Below are 23,303 nucleotides of genomic sequence, written 5' to 3' on the forward strand. Positions count from 1 at the left end.
TATTGTCAAAGTTTTTTAAAAAATAGTGAAAATAAGCTAACAATTTGCCCTATAACTATAAAAATACTTTTCCCTTTAAAATAACGCTGATTTTTCACAAATATTTTTTAGCGTTTTTCTATTAATTGATCATAAAACGAAAACAAAAATTTCGCTTCAATAACAAAACAATGTATTTATGACATTTCTGTCATTAAATGCATACAAAATATTAAACAACATTACAACAATTTTAAAATTCATTAAAAACACATTCTTACGCGCGAGACAATTGTCGATCGGTGGTACCGTCCATATGTTTGTTGGTATTAAACGCATTATTTTGTTGGCTCTTTAAGACGTTGGACTATAACATAGAAAAATTAATTACTTTAAACCGTGCTTATGGGTAATGACATTTATCATTAACATAGTAAACATTCATCGTTTGTTTTCAGTGCATTTTAAAGTGTATTTAAAGTCGAAAATGTTGAACATAAAAAAAGTTACAAGTAAAATGAAATAAAAAGAAAAAATAAACCTCAAATTGTAAACGTTTGTTGGCACAGTTGGGACAGTAGATTGTAACCGAAAATGTTCGGTTGCATCATATGTACATGTATCATGAACGTTTTAATTATGATGTAAATATTTTCGGGGGTATTTTGAAGGATATTTGAAAGGCAGGAGATCATTTTCGATATCAGTTTGAAATATTAACAATATCGGAAGAAAAATAAATATCTTGGATATAAGGAGTGAGATCGAAAAATTCTTAACATACATATATGTTTATAAAAAAGAAACCACTAAACTTACAGCATGATTGTTTTTTTATTTGATTCAAATTATTATTACAATTTAAAAAAAAATAATATTTTTATAGTTTTAATCACTAGTGATGAAATTTTGAACCCTTTTCGGAAACCCTTCCATTAACGTTTTTATAGTGCTTTCTGTCACTTTGCTCGAACATGTAGTCCATCTCCGTTTAAAATCTACCACACTTTTGGACACCTTTTTTGTACTCTTCAATTCTCTTTTAACAAGAGCCCAATATCTCTCCACTGGCCTTAGCTCCGGGCAGTTTGGAGGATTTGCCTCTCTTGGTACAAATACCACATTATTGTTCTTGTACCACTCAAGGGCTTGTTTACCATAGTGACAGGATGCCAAGTCAGGCCAAAAATAAGTGGACACATTATGAAGTCTTATGAATGGAAGCAGCCTTTTTTGTAAACATTCCTTGATGTAAATTTCGGTATTTATAGAGCCCGTTGTAACAAATGATTGGCTTCTTTTGCCGCAACTGCATATTGCTTGCCATACCAAGAACTTTCTGGGAAATTTTGTCTGCTTTGGGTCCTAAACTTTTCTTCAACATTCCCTCGAGCATCAGCAACATAAAACTTTTGACCTGGAAGTTGCGAAAAATCTGCCAGAACATACGTTTCGTCATCCATTATGCAGCAAGAATATTTTTTTATAAAACTTGACTTCAATTTCCGTGCTCTGTTTTTGGCCTCTAAATTTTTAGCAGCGTTCCTGTCAGGAACTTTTTGAGCCTTGTATGTTTTTAAACCTGCATTAGCTTTAACTTTTCGTACCAAATAGTCCGAGCACTGAGCTAACCGACCTGCTTTCCTACCGATGTGTTGGAGCTCTTTTGAAAATGCGTTCTATTTTTTTGGCTTTAGAAACATCATGTGGACCATTCCTTCTACCTGAACCAGGTTTTCTATCAACTGACAAGTTCTCCCGGTACTGTTTAATAACATTGGAAACAGTTTGACGGCAGACCTTTGTATGCTTGGCCAACTTTTTGTAAGACCAAGTTGGGTTTAGTTGAAAATATTTAATAATTTCAGTACGCACTTTTTTCTGGTCACTCATTTTAATCAGATTAACAAAAAAATTAATATAATTGACATTACACATAATAACTCACATGTTTTTCAAAGGTAACTTGATCAAAAAAAAAAAAATCAAATAATACTTTGGTTGAAAAATGTAATGAAAAACGTGTGTTAAGAATTTTTCGATCTCACTCCTTAGATCGATACTTGATCGATCGAAAATTATTGATATTTTTTTAATTTCGAGAATATAAGATCGATATTTACAATTTCGAAAATATTAAATAAATCTATTATCTCCGAAATCTTTTGCATGTCGAAAATTATTTCTTCAGATATGTATATATATAGAGTTCCCTACTAATCGACTTAAATGTTGAAAATATTTTTTTATTTTCAATCTCTAGTAATTATATGACATGTTTTCAAGTTTAAATTGTTGCTAATATAGTCAATGAATGAAACCGTATTTTCCTAACCTCCCTGCGATCAGGCTCCACCTCATTTCTGATTTAGATGATTATTATTTAAATGATGATTTTGTTAATATGTAATTTGTTGTTACTGTTGCGTTTTTTTTTTATTATATTTTCAAACAAAGACAAATGAATGACATATGGGAGTGCCTTCAATATAAAACAATTTCAAAGATATTTGTACAAACTTTGGCTAAACAAAATCAAACGTAATGTAATGTAATTTTTTAAACTGAAAAAAAGCCAGACATTGAGACAGACAGACAAACATACTTGTATGGATAGGCTAGTAAAATATCGTGATCGTGCCTAGTCAAAAGTGTCACCTTAATAAAAAGAAGAAAAAAAAAATTGACTACAACACAGTTCAACAAAAAATAATAATTTTTTGATAATAATGATGATGTGTTTTTGTGGCTAAAATACCATTTAAATGTAGTGATCATTACTAAAGTATGTTTGTGGTTGTCATCATCTTCTAAAGATCTTATTGTTAGAATCGCCTACTTTTCTTGCTCACATTCTGTCCACATACATATATGAGAAAAATTTGAATATGTTGAGTTAAATTTTTATTTTATTTAGTGGAATTTCAATCATCATGCAGCAAATGACGGGTAATCAAGACAATCACCACCACTAGCACTGACACCACCGACAACACCACGATCATCATTATGATCATAATCTTTTATGATTGTTTATGTTCATTACAGAAATCACATAAAACAAACATTATACTCGTACAACACAACAAATATGGTGTAGATTTAAATGTCATTAAAGTCAGCATGATGTAGTGAAAGAAAAAAAAAAAAAAAAAGAAACATACAAGACAATTTACATGTCGCCTTCAATTATTCATTTTGATATGTAGCATTTAATCGGATTGCGGTTCTCAATAAATAATAAATTAACTCATTCGTATCTTGTACTCTTGTACATTTTACTTTGTTTATTAATGGAAATTACATTAAAATATTCACTGATCTTCGGGATCAGTAATCGTTTTGTGTTTTTCTTAAAATTTGCATATGTTGCAAGTGATGTAAGCATTAAATGTTGTTTCTTTAGAGGTGAGGTATTGAACAGTGAAAAATGCTATTAAAATACATGTAATAGATGTTATCTGTGGTGTTATTTGTGTTATTCTTTTTCTAGGCTTTACGCATTAAATATCACAGGATTTTGTGTTGTCTGTGACACCACAGAAGCTTTCTCAACAACTTTTCTATACAGAAAGCTCGCAACAATTACCATATATATAAAGCTCTTCTGTCCCCTGAAGAAATTTTCTGTCGAGAAAGCTGTATCGCTCATTTAACGTTCTATGTAGAAAAAGCTTCATCGGTAGCATAACTGCTTTCCTTTAGTGAAAACTATATTTCTTACACAAAAGTTTTCCTAGACAGAAAGTGGATCTATCTATCTCTGTTACAAAAGCTCTATTAGTAGCCCAACAATATTCCTAGAGAGAAAACTGTAGGATCTATATATCTCTGTTAAGAAAGCTCCATTAGTAGCCTAACAATATTTCTAGAGAGAAAATTCTTTTAGCAACTTTTCTCTATAACTATAAAGATAGGTCTATCGTTATTTCAGCATCTTTCCTATAGAAAACTTTTCAACAACTTTTCTTTACAGAAAATTTATTTTTTTTTTCATATAAAAAACTCTATCTCTCCGGATTTTTGTGTCCTCCATATGGTCATCCTAAAAGGAGCCGAACATCCACAGAGTGCTACAAAGAACTCTATATTTATGATAATGATGAATCGGTCCAAGTTCTACACTTTTTTTAAAAGTAAGAGCTATCCACTCACAGCATAAATGACAACTTTAGGATCGATTACTGAATACTACTAATGATCCAACATACCGCCTGTTAAACTTTTCATTCGATAACTTAATTATGGCGAAAACATATCATTTGCTGATCACTTACATGAAAGTCATATATCAATTCTTTCATAGACTTTTTGTTCCTTTGTTTTGGGTGTCGACTATTGTTACTCCAAACATAACTGTATGGGCTAGGATCAATCTTTTAATAGACATTCTGTTCTCATGTTTTAGGAGTCGATTACTGTTATTCCAAACATACCCACAGCTTATACATTAATCGTTTAATAGACATTCTGTTCCTGTATTTTGGATATCGATTACAGTCAGATATAATCCCGAAAGAGATCTTTCACTAATCAAAACAATACTGACCTGAGAACATCTGTTATCATAATGACAATTTTATATAAACTTTTCATTCGCCAAATTTAATAAACTGATCACTTACACGAAGCTGATCAGCAGCTTTCCCAAACATACCCCAAGCCAATACATCAATCCTTTCATAGACTTTATGTTCCCGTGTTTTGGGTGTCGACTACTGTTACTCCAGACATACTCCTAGCCAGTACATCAATCTTTTATAGGTATTCTGTTCCTAATTTTTAGGTGCCCATTACTCTTATTTCAAACATTATTTCAGACCTTACATCACTCATTTAACACACTTTATGTTCTTGTATTTTGGATATCGATTACAGTCAGAAATGATCCCGAAAGAGATCTTCCAGTAATCAAAACAATACTGTCCTAAGGACATCTAGTACCGACAACTTTTCTTATATTTTGTTCTTGTGTTATGGGTGTCGACTAGAGTCAAAAGTGATTCCGAAAGAGATCTTCCAGTAATCAAAACAAGGTTGAACTGACGATTGTAGACCTCTTAGCTAAGGTACTGATAAGAACATCCTATGCAGAGATTGCGATAGCATCAAGGTTGGGAATAGGCCACGAATAGGTTTGGTAGACACAAAGTTCACGACATGGCTGGATCCTAAGGTCGTTTATGTGTTTGACTCACAAGGCGTCGAAGGGCCAACGTTTTTGCTCACTATTTTTTCATAGAATTACAGAAACTCTGTTGTATTGTATTGGACACATCGAGGGAAACGCCACGAATTGGTTTGATAGACTCTGAGGACTTCTAGTACCAGATGAAGCACTCTGGTACAAACCTCCTCTATTTTAGACCTCTTAGCTAAGGTACAGTTAAGAACATCCTATACAGAGATTGCGATAGCATCAAGGTTGGGACACAAAGTTCACGACATGGCTGGATTCTAAGGTCGCTTATGAGTTTCACTCACAGGACGACGAAGAATTTTTGCATAGAATTAGAGAAGTATTCGAACATCTATATGAAAAGTTAACACAGATGGTTAGACAGTGGGACAGACTAAAGCAAAATCGTCACTGAATTTCAATTTAAACATCTGCTGTCCTTGACTTTTATTGTAAAATATTTTAAATTGTTTCTTATTAAAATGTAATTTTCAATATCTACAAAAGTTATTTATAAATAATTTTGTCCCAAATTTCTAAGAAATCACCCATTATAACCAATTATCAGTAATGTTAACTAGCATTAACTAATTTTAATGATATATACGTTTCTTTCGAATTTCTAATACAACTAATATATAAATCATATTTATTTAATTTTACACAAATACAAATTATATTTGTCATGTTCCGCCAGTTTATTTCACACTTTTTTTTAACAAAAAACAAAAAAAAAAAAAAAAACAAGGGAGTAGTTGGTGAAAAAAAGTGTTTGATTGCAAATAAATTATAATTAGTTTCATTTCTAAACATTATTTATTTTCTTAATAAATTACCAAATTTCTAGACGTTCAAACACCAATAAGGTGTGTTAGTGTAAATGTTTGATTGTTTCGTTGAGTGTTAATTACTTGTGACAATATTTTTCATATAATTTGAGATTTAGTCGTCCGTGTAAATATATGTTTTTTTCTTTTTTTCTGGGGGATTTCGATAGAAATTTGTATGAGATCAAAATTTAAATTAAATTTAAAACATTTTGTTTTAAAAACGAAATTTTAATATACAATTTTTCTAAATTAAAATGACAAAAGATTTCTGTATGAATGTTTTTTCACATTTAATTAGTAGTGTGTTAAGTGTTTTAAAAATAGAACTTTAAATTTACATCAAAACGGCAAATAGAAGGAACATAACTCACGCCCCTCGTAGCCGAGAATCATAACGTTAAGGCGACGGTGAAGAGCTGTATAGGGTCCAATGCTAAGGTGAGAAAAAGTAATAAGTTAGCTAAACTGGGCCCGATTAAAGTTGTTGTTGTAACAGTTTGACTGTGACCGATAGTTCTTTTCTGATTTGAAAACTTTCGTTTCATACAGCTGTTGCTGGGTTCACAATATTGGGCAAAGTATAACCAGGCTCTTTCCGGAGTGAAGTTAAAATTGTCGTGGTAACAGTTTGACTGTGACCGATAGTTCTTTTCTGATTTGAAAACTTTCGTTTCATACAGCTGTTGCTGGGTTCACAATATTTGGCGAAGTATAACCAGGGTCTTTCCGGAGTAAAGTTCAAAATACTTAACAGTCTTAATCTATATGGAAAGGACTATTTAAAGATTCATGATTGAAAATAAAATTTAACTATTTAAAGGACTACGGTTGAAACTTAACTAGGCTTTTATAAAGCATCGGCTTAAGAAAATACTAGATTCTTTATAAAGCCACGATTAAAGAAAACATTGGAATTTTTGTAAAGCTATTACTGAAGTAAAAACTGTACTATATACATATTAACTTAGACGATTATAAAGCCGCGATTGAAGCTATAATTTAACAGTTTATAAAGCTACAATTAAAGCTTAAACTAGCTTATAATGCTACTAATAAAGCTAAAACTGTCCCCATAATGTCAATAGCGGAATCCAACCTCGATAAAAAGGATTTTAGGGATAATAACTTTTGGATTTTTACCTTTTTTTCCTTCCGAACGCATCACCGGTTGGCGGATTGGATGTATAGGTGGACCATCTGTTTTCTCCCAGCTTTAGTTTTTCTTAAGCGGAAGGAAAGTAGATTGTCTACTACATGGGAATATAGTATTCCCCAAAAATTAGAAAAATAAAAGGATAAAAATACGTTGCAGGGTGGTTTACTCGCGAGTCACGTACCGTCGTTATCCTGCAATCGTAAGCAAAAGACTACTACAGAGTTGGCTAGTTTGTCCTCCGTGTAGGACAAGGTACAACATACCATTGGCAAAAACATAGGAGTAAATGAGATAGATGTGTTCGCAGAGAGGTATAAGCAACCTCAGCCTTTAAATATAGGTGAGACTTCCGATTCTGAATCCTCAGATGATAAAAACAAATCCCAAAATGAATGAAGAAGAGCAAAAGGTGAAAGAGGTGAGGGATAGCATAGTTAGCTAAACAGCGTATTACTTAGAAAAAAACTTTCTACTAGCACAGAGGAAGGAGTTTAAAAATATACTTCAGGAAATCATAAATAGTCAATCCTAAGACACTACAAAGGAAAAATCGGACTCTATTACAAGATCTGATGCAAAGAGGATCAGGTTTTGCGACAAGTTGACAACTGAAAATAAACCTAAGAAGAAAATACACAGTCCCGTCTTTTAATACACAGTCGAATCCAAGCCGTACTTTACTCAAAGAAAATCTAAATCCTGCTAGTAAGAGTGACAACACTAAGTCAGATATTCCGAAGACGAATATGTTGGCGAAGAACTAAAAACGGGAAAGAAGAAGCTAGACAGTGGAAAAGGAAAAGAGCCGCCATCTTATGCAAAAGTTGCCATAAGAAGATGCCGGGACGGTCTCTGCTATGCAGTTTACGACGCCGGCAATACGACAGCAAAAACTTTAATAGACCAACAAATTTAAATGTACTTTGCCTCATATAAACTTAAGCCATTTAATTGGACATTTAAGTCAAATTTTAAAGGGGCTCTTCATGTGCCAAATTTCATTGAATTATCTTCAAAATAGCGACATGTAGTTTGATTACAAGATTTACAAGCCCTATTGGGGGATTCAGTTTTATGGGGGCTAGGTGAAATAATGAACCGATCTTAACCATTTTTAATAGGTTTCATCTGGGACAATCATGTACCAAATTTTAAATTGCGACCTGTTGTTTGAATACAAGGTTTAGATAGACGGACAGTCAAAGTTTAAATTTGTAGTAAATTACATTTAAACCGCTAAACCGATAGTTTCAAAATTCGAGGGGTATATAGATCTTTATGTGAAGAATCCATTAGTTCTGCAACACAGACCGTTAAACTGACTTCCATTGTCTTGAAAGCCTTGCAAATGAACTTTTTTTCATACTTTTTTTAATTAAACACAAAATTTATATATAAATAAACATAATAAAAATGTTTTCTTAATTTCAACACGAAAATATTTCGCCATAAATATTTACCTTAAATTTTGCAAACAAAAACCAAGTGACTTTTTGCGTTTCGCTGTACATATAATGAAAAAATCAGTATTTTTATCTACATATGAACAACAAGCCTTAAGGTCTAAAAGTCATTGCAATTGTAGAGCTTTTTTTAAATATAATAAAATAAAAAATTAAAAATAGTACATTTTAAACAATCAAAATGTCTGTTAAAACACATTATTTTTTTATCTAGATGTCTAAGTTTGAAATGCATTTAAATAACACAAGCTTTTTTTATTTAAAGACAAACTTTGGCCTGCTTATAACACACTAAAAAAAATACTCATTTCATAAAGTTAAAAAACAAACTCAAGTGTAGGAGTTAAAATTGCATAAAAATGTTAAATAATTTTCATAAGAAAATTTTAAATAAATAAATTATTTTTTTCCATTAAAACAACGAGTTTATTTTATTTATGCGTTAATGTATTAGTCATACATTTATATTTACAAATATAAATATATAAAACTTACCTTATAATTAATAATTATTTGTTTTGAAATTCTGTTTTAAAAGCCAAATTATATCTGTAATTAAAATAAAAAATGCAAAACAAATCAATTAGTTTTCGTTGACAAATGCATATTTTGTTTTAATAATAATTTCAAAATACTTAATTAAAGTGTAACTGGTTGTCTGGTTATTTTATTCATTTATAAGTTTAACATTAATTATTTTAACATCTGCTCAAATTATTTTGCATTTCGGGGAATTTCTTAAATGGCAATTATAAATATTTTTTTTATTGATCTCATAAATAATAAACGACCCACAAGCCGGCCGACCACTTAAGGTTTTTTTTTATTATCGTATAATAATTTTTGTTTTTAATACATGATCACGTCTTTTTTAAGGGAAATAATAAAATCACAAATGATTTCCTTTTCCGTTTTTCAATTGAATGTTTATATTAAATGCAATTAATACATAAAATAACTTTAAAAAGTTTTAAATTATCTTGCACTATGTGTGTAAATGGTTCAAATATTTAAAGTCTTGAACTTGACTATACTTAATACTACAGACAGTTCGATATCTTTTACTATAGACTGATCTATGGTCTTGACTACAGACTGATCTATAGTCTTGACTGTAGACTGATCTTTACTTGTCTCAACTATAGACAGATCTTGACAGTAGATCTATAGTCTTGACTATAGACTGATCTATAGTCTTGACTATAGACTGATCTATAGTCTTGACTATAGGCTGATCTATAGTCTTGACTATAGACTGATCTATAGTCTTGACTATAGACCGATCTATAGTCTTGACTATAGACTGATCTATAGTCTTGACTATAGACTGATCTATAGTCTTGACTATAGACTGATCTATAGTCTTGACTATAGACTGATCTATAGTCTTGACTATAGACTGATCTATAGTCTTGACTATAGACTGATCTATAGTCTTGACTATAGACTGATCTATAGTCTTGACTATAGACTGATCTATATTCTTGACTATAGACTAATCTATATTCTTGACTATAGACTGATCTACAGTCTTGACTATAGTCTGATCTATAGTCTTGGCTACAGACTGATCTATTGTCTTGACTATAGACTGATCTATAGTCTTAACTATAGACTGATCTATAGTCTTGACTATAGAATGATCTATAGTCTTGACTATATAGTCAAGACCATAGATCATTCTATACTATAGACTGATCTATAGTCTTGACTATAGACTGATCTATAGTCTTGACTATACTATAGACTTATCTATAGTCTTGACTATAACTAATCTATAGTCTTGACTATAGACTGATCTGAAGTCATGACTTTAGACTGATCTATAGTCTTGACTATAGCCTGATTTTTAGTCTTGATTATAGATTGATCTATAGTCTTGACTATAAACTAATCAATAGTTTTGACTATAGACTATTCAATAGACTGATCTATAGTCTTGACTATAGACTGATTTATAGTCTTGGCTATAGACTAATCTGCAGTTTTGACTACAGACTATTCCATAGACTACACTATAGAATGATCTATAGTTTTGACTAGAGACTGATCTATAGTCTTGACTCTCGACAGATCTATTGTCTTGACTATAGATTAATCCGTAGTCTAGACTGAAGATTATTTCGTAGTTTAGACTATAGACTTATCTATAGTCTTGACTATAGACTGATCTATAGTCTTGACTATGGACTGATCTATTGTCTTGACTATAGACTGATCTATAGTCTTGACTATAGACTGATCTTTAGTCTAGACTATAGATTAAACTGCAGTCTTGACTAAAAATTTCATCTTAACTGATCGGTAGTATTTTTGTCCATATACTGTCTTGACTATAGAAAGATCTAGAACTAGATATGGACTAGAAATATCTATAGTTTAACTATAGAATAATCCATAGTCTTGACTATAAACTTTTATATTGTCTTGATTCTAGACTGATCTATAGTCTTGAGTATAGATTAATCTAAAGTCTTGACATACACTGACCCATAGGTTTAACTAATGACTTGTTTATAGTGTTAATTATAGACTGATCTATATTATGAACTGATCTGTTGTCTGTGTAAACAAAAAATATCCTTTAAGTACTTCATTGCTGAAAAAGTTTTAACAGCTGAAATTTTCTTATATTTCATCTGCTTAAACATTTTTTATAAACAAAAAAAAAACATTAAACATTTTTTATCCACAGTCAATTAAATGATAAATTATTTAACAAAATAAATATTGACAATTTTTTAAAAAAAAAGCTTACAAAAAAGTCATTTCAGCTGGAAAGATCAATTTAAGCTTACTAACAGCAAACAACTGCTGCTGTTGCTTATAGACTACAGCAAAAGCCAATAATAATAAGCACACCTTTATTATTTTGTATGATTAAATATTTTAAAGTTTATTAAACAAATACTTAATGTATGAGTAAATTTTTTTTTAATAAATTTCAATTAACTGGCAACTTAAATACATAGTTTAAATAAAAATCAACCATTGTATTTAATCAGACAAGTTTGCCTAAATACTTCTGCCATGACATAAAGTTGAAACGAAAAAAAATCTAAACAAGTTTTTTTTTTTTTTTTTTGCCTAGTGTTTGGGAATTTAGTTAATCCTTTTGTTTCAACATGAAATTGACAAGCTGAAATGACCTTTAAAACAGCTGGAAGTCCCTCAATATTTTGGCTGCTCTACCAAAATAAAAAAATATTTCAATTTTCTTGTTGTATGTAATCATTTGTATTCTTTATACCTCTTAACGGCTTTTTTACTTATTTATTTTTTCGAATTTTTGCGTAATTTGATCATTGACTATAAAGACTTTGACATGACTCATCATAATCATATGATACTTGAATGTGAAATGTTTACAACATTTTTTGAAATTAACTAAAAAAATTAAATTAAACACTTTTTTGGGCAAATGTGTTAATTTGGCAGAAACTTAAGACTGATCTATAGTTTTGACTATATACTGAATAGTCTACACTGATCTATAGTTTTGACTATAGGCTGATCTATAGTCTTGACTATAGACTGATCTATAGTCTTGACTATAGACTGATCTATAGTCTTGACTATAGACTGATCTATAGTCTTGACTATAGACTGATCTATAGTCTTGACTATAGACTGATCTATAGTCTTAACTATAGACTGATCTATAGTCTTGACTATAAACTGATCTATAGTCTTGACTATAAACTGATCTATAGTCTTGACTATAGACTGATCTATAGTCTTGACTATAGTCTGATCTATATTCTTGACTATAGACAGATCTATAGTCTTAACTACAGACAGATCTATAGTCTTGATTATAGTGTGATCTATAGTATTGACTATAGACTGATCAATATTCTTGACTATAGACTGATCTATAGTCTTGACTATAAACTGTTCTATAGTCTTGCTTAAGACTGGTCTATAGTCTTGACTATAAACTGATCTATAGTCTTGACTATAAATTGATCTATAGTTTTGACTATAGACTGATATATAGTCTTGACTATAGACTGATCTATAGTCTTGACTATAGACTGATCTATAGTCTTGACTATAGACTGATCTATAGTCTTCCCTATAGACTGATCTATAGTCTTGACTATAGACTGATCTAAATTCTTAACTATAGACAGATCTATAGTCTTGACCATAGACTGATCTACAATCTTGATTATAGACTGATCTCTAGTCTTGATTATAAACTGATCTATATTCTTGACTATAGACTTAACTATAGTCTTGACTATATACTGATCTGTAGTCTGGGCTATAGACTGATCCATAGTCTGGCCTATAGACTGATATAAAGTCTTGACTATATATAGAACAGAGCTGTAGTCTTGAATGTAAACTGAGCTTAAATCTAAATTTGTAATATGGATTGTAAACTGATTTATAATCCTCAATATATACCGATCCATAGTCTCGGTATATATTGAGGATCAATAAGTTCAAAAAGTATATATTCAAAGTGTAAAAACATTCGTGAAAATGAGTCTATCGGATTAATCCACAGTACAAAACATCCTTTAGCTAAGAGGATATAAATTAATTTTTTTTTTTTTTGATCTGTGATACTTGAATCACTAATTTCGAAATCTAACATTTTAAAGCCTAAACTCGATAACAAAAAAGCTTTTTTAGCTTACAAAGCCATTGTACACTCTATATGTCAAAACAATTTTTCTGTTTGTATTGAAAACAAAAAAAATCAATTTAAAATCATTGAATACAGGTACTTAACTTTAAGACAATAAACATTACAACATTTTACTGATAAAAATAGCCATAGAAAATATATATATTTTCTTTATACTAAATAGATTTCAAACTAAGCTGCAGTTTTTTGTTGTTGCATTTCGTATTGTTTAAACAAAGAAATAAGTATTAAAAGCTTAAATTTGTTATAAATATTGAATGACAAGTAAATATTGAAAAGAACTAAGACACAAATGAAAACAAAAAAAAAAAAAAAAAACAGCTTATAAACGAACAAAAGAAGCAAAAATTTCCATTATCTAACAAAAAAAAAAACAACTTTATTTATAAACATATACTCATATTTAAATAAAGATATATAAACAATGAACAAAAAATAAAAACTAGATAAAAAAATAATTACTAAGAACTAAAAGAAAATTGTATAAATCGATTTAATAAACAATAGAAAAAAATTTGAAACATCGGAAATGTTGAAAGTTTAAAATAAATTTGGTAATAAGCTTAATGAAAGCTTTCACCTTTAAACTATTAAATAATACTTCCTGTTGATTTTAAAAGTAGTTGAAAAAGATTTGCATCTAAAACTCCAAAAAAATTATATTAAATTTATTTATTTATTTCTGTCACTTTTTTATTTTACCACTAGACAGTTTTAATTAAACAATAGTTTTGTGACTTATAAAGTCGTTAAACTTTAGCTGCAGCTTTAAAATAATATTTTATTTTTTTAAGGTTTTCAAATCAACGTTAAGCTTTGGTTTTTTATGTCAAACTGTCATATGATTAACTAAATACAATTGTCAACAGTTTTTTTCTCTATTCATTTAATTTTTGCTTAAAGGGGCATATTTTTCAAAATATATATTTTTTTATAATTTGGTTTAATATTGAACACCATCTAGTGTTTCTTTTTTTATATATTTTTTTAACACCGTGCTTATGGACACGTTAAATTGTAAAAATAAAACTAAATTTCAATTTTACAGATTTTAGAAATATATTGTCAAAAGCTGCAGTCGTGTTGGTTAACGCATACACAATGTTGCTCTTACGTGCGTTTCAAAACATAAAGTCCATTTAAGCCGGTTTCTTTTGTTGCATAGCAACAATAACAAACAATATGTATGTTTTCTGTAAAGAATAAAGGTATAAAGTTATGAAGTTTGTTAATAATTTAACGATCACACTATTTGTTTAAATAGTCTAATCTTTAGTGTTGAACAAAACCGGGTTTTCTAATCTAATCCGTAACAAACCTTTATTCCGCAACAAACCATACCACAGAAGTATATGCATGGGATGTTTTAGTATAGTCGATCTAGCTTTATTTACTTGTCTATCTGACATTGGTCCGTTTTACCAGATTTTACTTAATTTTTTGTCAATATTTAAACGTTGACATACTATGTTCGCTCCACAGTGGCACCAAGTTCAAATATATTACTAACTTTAAAAACCATGATGACATAGAGATGTCCGTACGTCCGTCTATGTAAACCGTGTAATCAAACTACAGTTCGCAATTTAAGCTAATTCAATGAAATTTGTTACATGATCTTTTATTATCTCAAGGAGAAAGCCTATTCAAAATTGTTAAGATCGGTCCATGATTTCACCTAGCCCCATCGATCCATTATTTCACCTTGCCCCCATACAACTGAACCCGCCGAATAGGGCTTTTAAGTTCATAATTGCGTTTATTACACTCGTACTTACTATGTTTTCTGCAGACAGGGGCTACAACTGACACAACATCACGTTGAGTTGATGTGTGTTCCAGGACATGTGGGCATAAACGACCCTATACAAATTGATAGATGAATGGACTTGTAGAATATCAAGACTGCTCTGACCCACTCTGACAACAGATAGGACTAGGACTCTCTTGTCTCTTAGTAAAAACTCGAACGGAACGTATGGGATACTCAAATTATAGCTACTGTAGAAGTTGATTAGACGAAAATGAAGTGTAATCGGTGCAACACCTTCTATGTGACTATCCAGAATTACAAGAGCTCAGACTACTCTATTTTGTTAGAGTTATTTTTCATTATCTAGACTGTCTCAGAGATGCGTCACTAATAACCATGAGCGATTTTATTAAAAACACCGGTTGGTTTATACGATCTCAATATTAGGGAATGGTAATTCTATGAGACACAAGGTCTCCGAGTGAACTCGCTTGCTAGAGTGCAACCCATATAACCTAACCTGGCATTGGCTCAGGGACAATGTTAAGCAGATTGATGTTTTCTATGCTTTTCAGATATTCGTGACGAATCATATTTGCAGCTTCATACCTTTATTGCGTTTCTATGTGGGTAAATTTAGTCTTATCAGGTCATATCTGATGAAGAACTCAGATATGATTTTCTTTGTATATCAGATACTGTATCAGATTTTCTTTGTATATCCAAGCTACTTTTTCTGATGTTTTAAATGAATCATTCACTAGAGTTGGAAAAAAAGGGTAATGTCTGGAGGACCAAATGTCAATATTGACCAAATGTCTATACAACCAAGTGATTGCAGGTTTTTCCCCTCGAAAAGCTGCTATCAGTCCGCAATAATTCGACCCTCAGGTTGATTGCGGTAAAGCGTTGGTGATAACACATATATATGCCATGATCTTGATATTTGCTCATTGATCATAGTTCCTCTTCAATCTTGAGATCGATTTTTTAGAACATTATAATTTAACATCAAAAGTGTGGAGTTGATGATCGCAAAGGATTTAGTGCTGACATAAGGTACTAATTAAATCGAGATCACATTATTGCTCTGTTTTTTTAACTCCAGGGTAAACGTAATCTTCACAATTCCTTATATTGGCCTTTTACAGTTGCTGGGATCGAGTGATCTGTACTAGTACTAATTATAAGATCTTAGTCACTTAGGAAGTCTTTTTTTGTTGACTGATTTTACGCATATGTTTAATCTTTAAATTCTTCACTGTTTTCGTCTGATTTATGCTTTTTCTAATTAGTCTGCTAATTCTTGTAGCAGGGACGGCTACCAAATCCGGGTAGCCATGATAACAGTACAAAGAGAGAAAACCCAATATAAAAAGTACCGAAATTGATACAATCCTTTAACAATAGTGAGCAGGGACGGTTATCAAAGCCGGTTAGCCGTGATAACAGTACACAGAGGGAAAACCCAATAGAAAAGTACCGAAATTAATACAGTCCCATGACAATAGTGAGCTTACCACGTATGTTAACATTAAGATAACGAATGTGTATAAATTGTTGATTTCGACAACGAATTGTTGCAATTTCAAACTTCGTTACGTTATCTGACAACATAGTGTTGTCGTATGTATGTATGTATATAATTTGACAGTGGATGTTATTGTAAAATTATAAACACTTTGTTGACAATTTGGTACCAGTCGTGTATAATTTGAAACCGTTTTTTCCTCTTTGTATAGTTTTAAAGTCAAGGCTACATGTTTGCCTTCATCTGAGTGCTCACTTTACCCCTGTAAGTTCTAGCAGGCAATAGAATAGTTTTTTCCATTACACATTTTAATAAGAAAAAAACTCTTCCTAGTTTTAAAATCAGATTACTTACTCCATATATATAACTAATATTCTTTTTATTAACTCCCACCCAATTTACTAACGCATTCAATGCTAATTACTTAATTAATGCTGGCACCTAATGTCGGATACTAGAAGCAACTAATTAGATTTTTTAATTCAATCACTTTGCATACTTTAACATAAATCAATTTCAATTTAAAATCAATACTATTTTAAATTAACAATATTTATATACATAGACAAAAAATACATACGTTCCTTGTAACTAACATTATTTCACTTTAATTAAGTTTATTCACTTAATTAAATCAATTAATAGAAAACTAAAGGCCTTTCAACGCTTACACTACTCACTGTACGGCCGTTCGTCGTAGTGATTTGTTTTAATTTTACACGACATGCAACTACAAACTATTGTTTAAACTAAATATAAGTTTTGGTTTTGTAATAAATTATAAATTTGTTATTAATTTGTAAAGTAAACTTTGCTATAAATTACTATGAAAGTTTAAAAGAAAAACAAATTCTCTGGCGTATAGTAAGAAATAATTGTATTGTGTAATTAGTGGGGAAAAAATAAATGTGTGAAAATCAAGACAATAAATAGTTTTACGTGTGGAAGTTTTTAAAGTGGAAATATATATGAATTGTAATTTATATTAATAACCTTTTGGCATTTTGTGTAATATGATGATTTGAACCAACTATTCTACAGTCCTTATAAAAGTAAGTCCTAAATGTAAAGGAACGCACAATAGACCCGATAGTAGGCCTAGGTTTGTTACTTCGTATTTGATGATCCTCCCATCGACATAACCTAAAACAAACCTATAGGACTATAGTCCTAACTGTTCAGAAATTACATTCGAAATTATAAAGAAAATGGGGTAATATTTGAAAATATTATAATATTACTCCGACTGTTTTTCGCAAGGTAACCGGTTTCTAGCGGCTCTAGAGCTTAGATCAAATGCACTTTTAAGATGCACTGCATTTATTAAATTCAGAGAGATTCCGAGATTTTTACTTATTTCAGGGTTCAAAAGTGAGCTTACTACGTTCGTTAACATTCAGAGAACAGATGCATCGTTGTAACTTCGACAACGAATCGTTGTTATTACGACAACGAATCGTTGTTATTACGACAACGCAAATTTCTTTCTATGTCGTCTTTCAATCGTGTATTTTTTTCACTCACACTCTCAACGTGTTTCAACAAAGGGATCTGGTAGAGAGGAACCATTTCTAGCTAGGATTAACCGACCACCAATAAAAGATCCTATTTCTGAAAACGGATGCATCGTTGGAGCTTATACAACGAATCGTTGTTATTTCGACAACGCAAATTTCATTTTATGTCGTCTTTTAATCCTCTAGTTTTTTCACTCACGCTCTCAACGTCTTTCAAAAAGGGATCTGGTAGAGAGAGACCATTTCTAGCTAGGTTAGAAATGACCACTAATATAAGACGATATTTTCAGAAAGCACGAGCTTAATTTAAGGCCGCACATACACAGAAGTAACAACCGGTAATAAATTATCAAAATTGATACAATCTGTTATCAAAAGTTTGTTTACTACGTTTGTTAACTTTTAGAGAACGAATGCATCGTTGTAACTTCGACAACGAATCGTTGTTATTTCGACAACGCAATTTTTTTGTCCTTCAATCGTCCAGTTTTTTCACTCTCAACATCTTTCAAAACCATTTCTAGTTAGGATAGAACTGACCACCATTATAAGATCCTAGTTACGAAAAGCAAGAGATTAATATAAAGCTGCACATACATTGAGGGAAAACCAGGGAAAAAAGTACTGAAATTGTTACAATCTGTTATCTGCTATACAATTTGTTATCAACGTTTGTTGACATTCAGAGAATGGATGTGTATAAAATATAAATAACAGTTATAATTTTGACAACCATCGTTTTAGTTTTAACAATACATCGTTGTTAATGCAACAACGTATTGTTGTCATTTCGATTAAACTTTGTGTCGCTTTGGCAATGCATCGTTGTTACTAATATGGTCAACGACTAGTTATTCTTTCGACAACGTAAATTTCTAGTCATTTTTGTTGACTTAATAACGTCGTCTATTTTTTATATTTTCATTTCTAATTTAAGAACTATTAGTACATATTTTGACAACGGATGTTATTGACACTTTATAAACACTTTGATGTTAATTTGGTTAAATCGTTTAAAAAAACAACAATCTATTTTTTTACACATAATTCATACAAATTTTACTCTCAACAAAACTACAATAATGAATTCATTCAATTCAGTTTAAATTTGTTTTTACTAATGTTATAAACTCGATTCTGTTATTGTTTTAATTTTGTTCAAAACTTTGTATTTTAACAAAATAATTTAAAACAGATTTTAACATTAAACGTGCTCCAAAAAAAAAAAAAAAAAACAGATTTGTTTAAACTGACTGCCAATGAAAAAAGATTAGATTTAAATCCATGACTTTAAAACTTTAAATTGTGCTTAGCAATAAGTCTAATCCTATTTTTTATATAATTTAAAAGAACACCTCTATTATACATACGTTTAAATAAGATTATACTTTTATTATACTTTTATGTGCTTGATGTTTTTTCTGTTTATTTCAATATTAATTTACTAATCAAAATGCATTTCACATTATTAATTCAAAGTATTTGTTTGTTATTTAAAAATTTACCGCCACTTAAGTAGATTTTCATGTAAATATTATTAGAAACAAATTAGCATAACTATTGCTTTTCAAACAGATAGTCTATTTATATAACATTGTTAATTTTTTTCTTAAAAACTACTTAACAATGTCCCACCTTTCGTCTTACTAACAGCAGATTAAAATTATTATGATAATTCAATGAATAATTGTATATTCATTATAAATATGAAACATTTCATTTCTTGAATGAACCTCAATATCTCTTCGAAACAATATAGTACAATCAATGACAAAGTTCATAGTAAAAACGATAAACTTACATTAATGAAATATCTATTAGATATATTCCACATTTTCGTTAAACCAACAAAATGTGTCATTAAATAAACGAAATAGTTATTTCACATTAGCCATTTTTTTATTAAGTGTTTAAACTTTGCCAAATGTTTATAAATAAAACCCTTAAATTCTTTAACAAACAATTAACAAAATATTACTGATCCGTAAAAGAATATCTCATATATTCCTTCTAACTTGATGCATAAACTTCTTAGAAATATTTAACTCTGAAAAACTCCAAAGTACAAACCAGTACCTGGTACTTATAATAAGCTCGTTTAAAGTACATTTTATAAACCATAATTTTTTGCCCTGTCAATAACACTTTAAAAAGTGTTTAATAGTCTTAAACTCATGTAATTTTCCTCACTAAACATTTCATGTTTTTATAACTTTTAAGTTATTATTTTTTGTTTTTCTTCACATATTTTTATTTCGACTTACGACATTTGACCAAAAGTAAAAAAAAACCGAACAAGATGACACAACCGGTTTTTATATTTTGAAAAAAAAAGTTTAAAATTTTAAAACATGTAGTTCGTGTAGAACTAACTTAAAAATTTAGCCACAACCTACATTAAAAGAAAAAACGAAACAAAAATTTATTTAACAGCTGCAAAATTTTGTACTTTTGTCCATTTATTACAAGAAAAGCGGAAGACAGGCTGCTGGTTTCTTAAGGTTTTGCAATAAAACTGGCAGACAGACGGACGGACAGTCTCAAAAATATACATAATTTAACTTGAAGCAAAAGAACTGAAATGAACCTGAACTTTAGTAAAATGACGAAAAAAGAAGAAGAAAAAACTTAAAAATACCAGTTATTATGAGGGACGAGTATTATATTAAAGAAATGTATGATGACCAATAAAACTTAAACTGAAATGTACTTGTTCCTTTTAACTTAAAGAAAATAATGTTTAAACGTTTTTTAGTTACTTAACTTAAAAATGGGAAGGCATGCTAAGTATCAATTGTGCAATTGTTGTAAAGTGGTCAGTTGTAGAACAGTGCTAGAACTAAACTAGAACTGAACTGAACTAAAACTGAACTAGAACTGAACTAGAACTGAACTAGAACTGAACTAGAACTGAACTAGAACTGAACTAGAACTGAACTAGAACTGAACTAGAACTGAACTAGAACTGAACTAGAACTGAACTAGAACTGAACTAGAACTGAACTAGAACTGAACTAGAACTGAACTAGAACTGAACTAGAACTGAACTAGAACTAAACTAGAACTAAACTAGAACTGAACTAGAAGTGAATTAGAACTGACCTGAAAGTAAACTAGAACTGATCTTGAACTAGAGCTGAATTTAACTTAAGCTTTAGTAGAACCAAACTATATGATCAGATATGCCATGTGTCTTCCGTACAGATAAAAAAGCTTATGGAATTATTCGAGAATTAAATTTTTTTTAATTGTAATATTTGTTTAATTTCGAAAATATTTTCCAAAATTAATGGAAATTTTTTGTTTACTTTGTTGCCTAGTAAATTTGTTGGCTCGAAATCTATTTATCAATATTATCTATCAAAATATTCATCAATAAGTAGGTATATAATTCAATTTACTATATCTAAATAACACTTTAGTTACGTGTAATATTTCGCATATTAAAAATATATGATAGAACATTTTAATCTTGACGTTTGAATGAAATAATAAAATCTTTCTACACCATTTCTAGTTGAAATGTAGAAGAATTCAAAAAAAGTCTTTAAATTTATATAGTTTTCTTTTTTTTATATAAAAAGAACATTTTAATAAAAAAGCCTCCCACTATAAATAAATATTATATATTTAGTGTCAATATTTGTAGAAATACGAATAAACCTGCAGTTATTATGTATAAAGTTAAAATATTATTCAACGCTTAACTGCATTTAAATGTGTCATGTGACGTCAATTGATTTGCATTCTTTGTGTCATGACTACTAATGACATGTAATCGCTGATGGGATTTAATAAATTGCAAACACTTATGTAAGATAAAAGAGGACACTAAATGTCTACGAGAATTGATACTTTAAACATACTTAATAACTATGTAGTATATGAAAACATTTTAGAAAATATATAGAGAACTTTTTCAGTTATTTTTAATACAAATTGATGCTGGTATGACGATTAACTTTTGAAATTTCAGTTCTATATTTTGCACTATTTCCCGAAATGTTTTTATATTGAAAAATATCGCACCTTGTCGTATTCTTTTTATACCAAAAACTTGTTAAATGGCCACTGGCCACTTCTCAGACTAGCATATTATGTAGTCCTAGCATATACATATAATGGACCATAAGTATGAAAAGTTAATAGGAATAGTATGGCACCATATCTTGGCAAGTTCTTCAAGTACTTTCTCAACAAATTCATCATTGAATAGAATGATTTAATCTTTAAAGTGATTCAATAAAGAGAATATCTGAATAGACCAAAAAATTGTATTTAAAGTTCAAAGTGTTCATAATGATTCAAAAACATTCGTTGTCAAAGTATATATGGATAGTTCTCAAATTAGTAACAAATATATAAAAATAGACGACATTATTAAATCAACAAAAGTTCGCGTTCTCGAAATGAGAACTATTCGTTGTCGAAGTTGAAACAAACCATTCCTAAAGCTACACAAAGCATAATCTAAATGACAACAATACGTTGTTACAATAATAACGATGCATTGTCAAAATTTCAATAGTGGTTGTCAAAAGGATAACTGGATGTTACTGGGTGTTATACAAATCCATTGTCTAAATGCTAACAAACGTGGTAAGCTCATTTTTGACACCGGATTGTATCGGTACTTTTCTAGCTGTTTTTTTCTCTATGTGTAGTTATCGTGGGATAGGACTTCGGAGAGATTCCGTTGGGATATTGTTTGGGCTTCTTTGAGATTCAGAAAACGAAGTTGGGATCTTGTTTGGGCTTCGTAAAGCAAAGGTAAAGATGATTTAGCTCATAAAATAAATGAACTAAATCAAGTTGATGCAACCATTATGGTGTGCAAGTTATGTAGAATGTCTGTCTGTCAGAGTTTTGCTCAGGGCCTCAAAATAGGTATAATACATAAGACATCACTTTAGATAACAAAACGTTGATTAGGGCCACAAAGATCCTATTTATAGAGAAGGGCAAGAAGCCTAGTCTGTGACAACTATAAATTAAATTCATAAAGTCTATGAAGAACATACACCACTGTGCAATGTAATAAACAGATTTGTGATTAATTTTAACCCAAACCACTAATACGTACATCACGTTTTAATCTCAAAACAGTAGACAATCATTCAATTCAAAAAATATTGAAATTCCAAAAAAAAAAATATGATGAAATATCAAACTCAGGTAGCTTTACCTTGGGAGAGGATTAAGATTTTAACAAAACATTTAAATACTTAAAAA

At 30.1% G+C, this 23,303-nt stretch overlaps 1 protein-coding gene across 1 annotated transcript in view; it reads right to left on the reverse strand.

Moving 5' to 3' along the window:
- Positions 1 to 23,303, reverse strand: part of LOC111685291 — a 60,567-nt gene that overhangs the window by 10,490 nt on the left and 26,774 nt on the right. Inside the window, exon 3 of the mRNA XM_023447545.2 lies at positions 9,103 to 9,156. The gene's annotated coding sequence lies outside the window, so the exon portion shown is untranslated. The remainder of the gene's footprint in view (positions 1 to 9,102; positions 9,157 to 23,303) is intronic.

The sequence above is a fragment of the Lucilia cuprina genome, chromosome 6 (assembly GCF_022045245.1).
Source record: "Lucilia cuprina isolate Lc7/37 chromosome 6, ASM2204524v1, whole genome shotgun sequence".
NCBI classification, from domain to species: domain Eukaryota; kingdom Metazoa; phylum Arthropoda; class Insecta; order Diptera; family Calliphoridae; genus Lucilia; species Lucilia cuprina.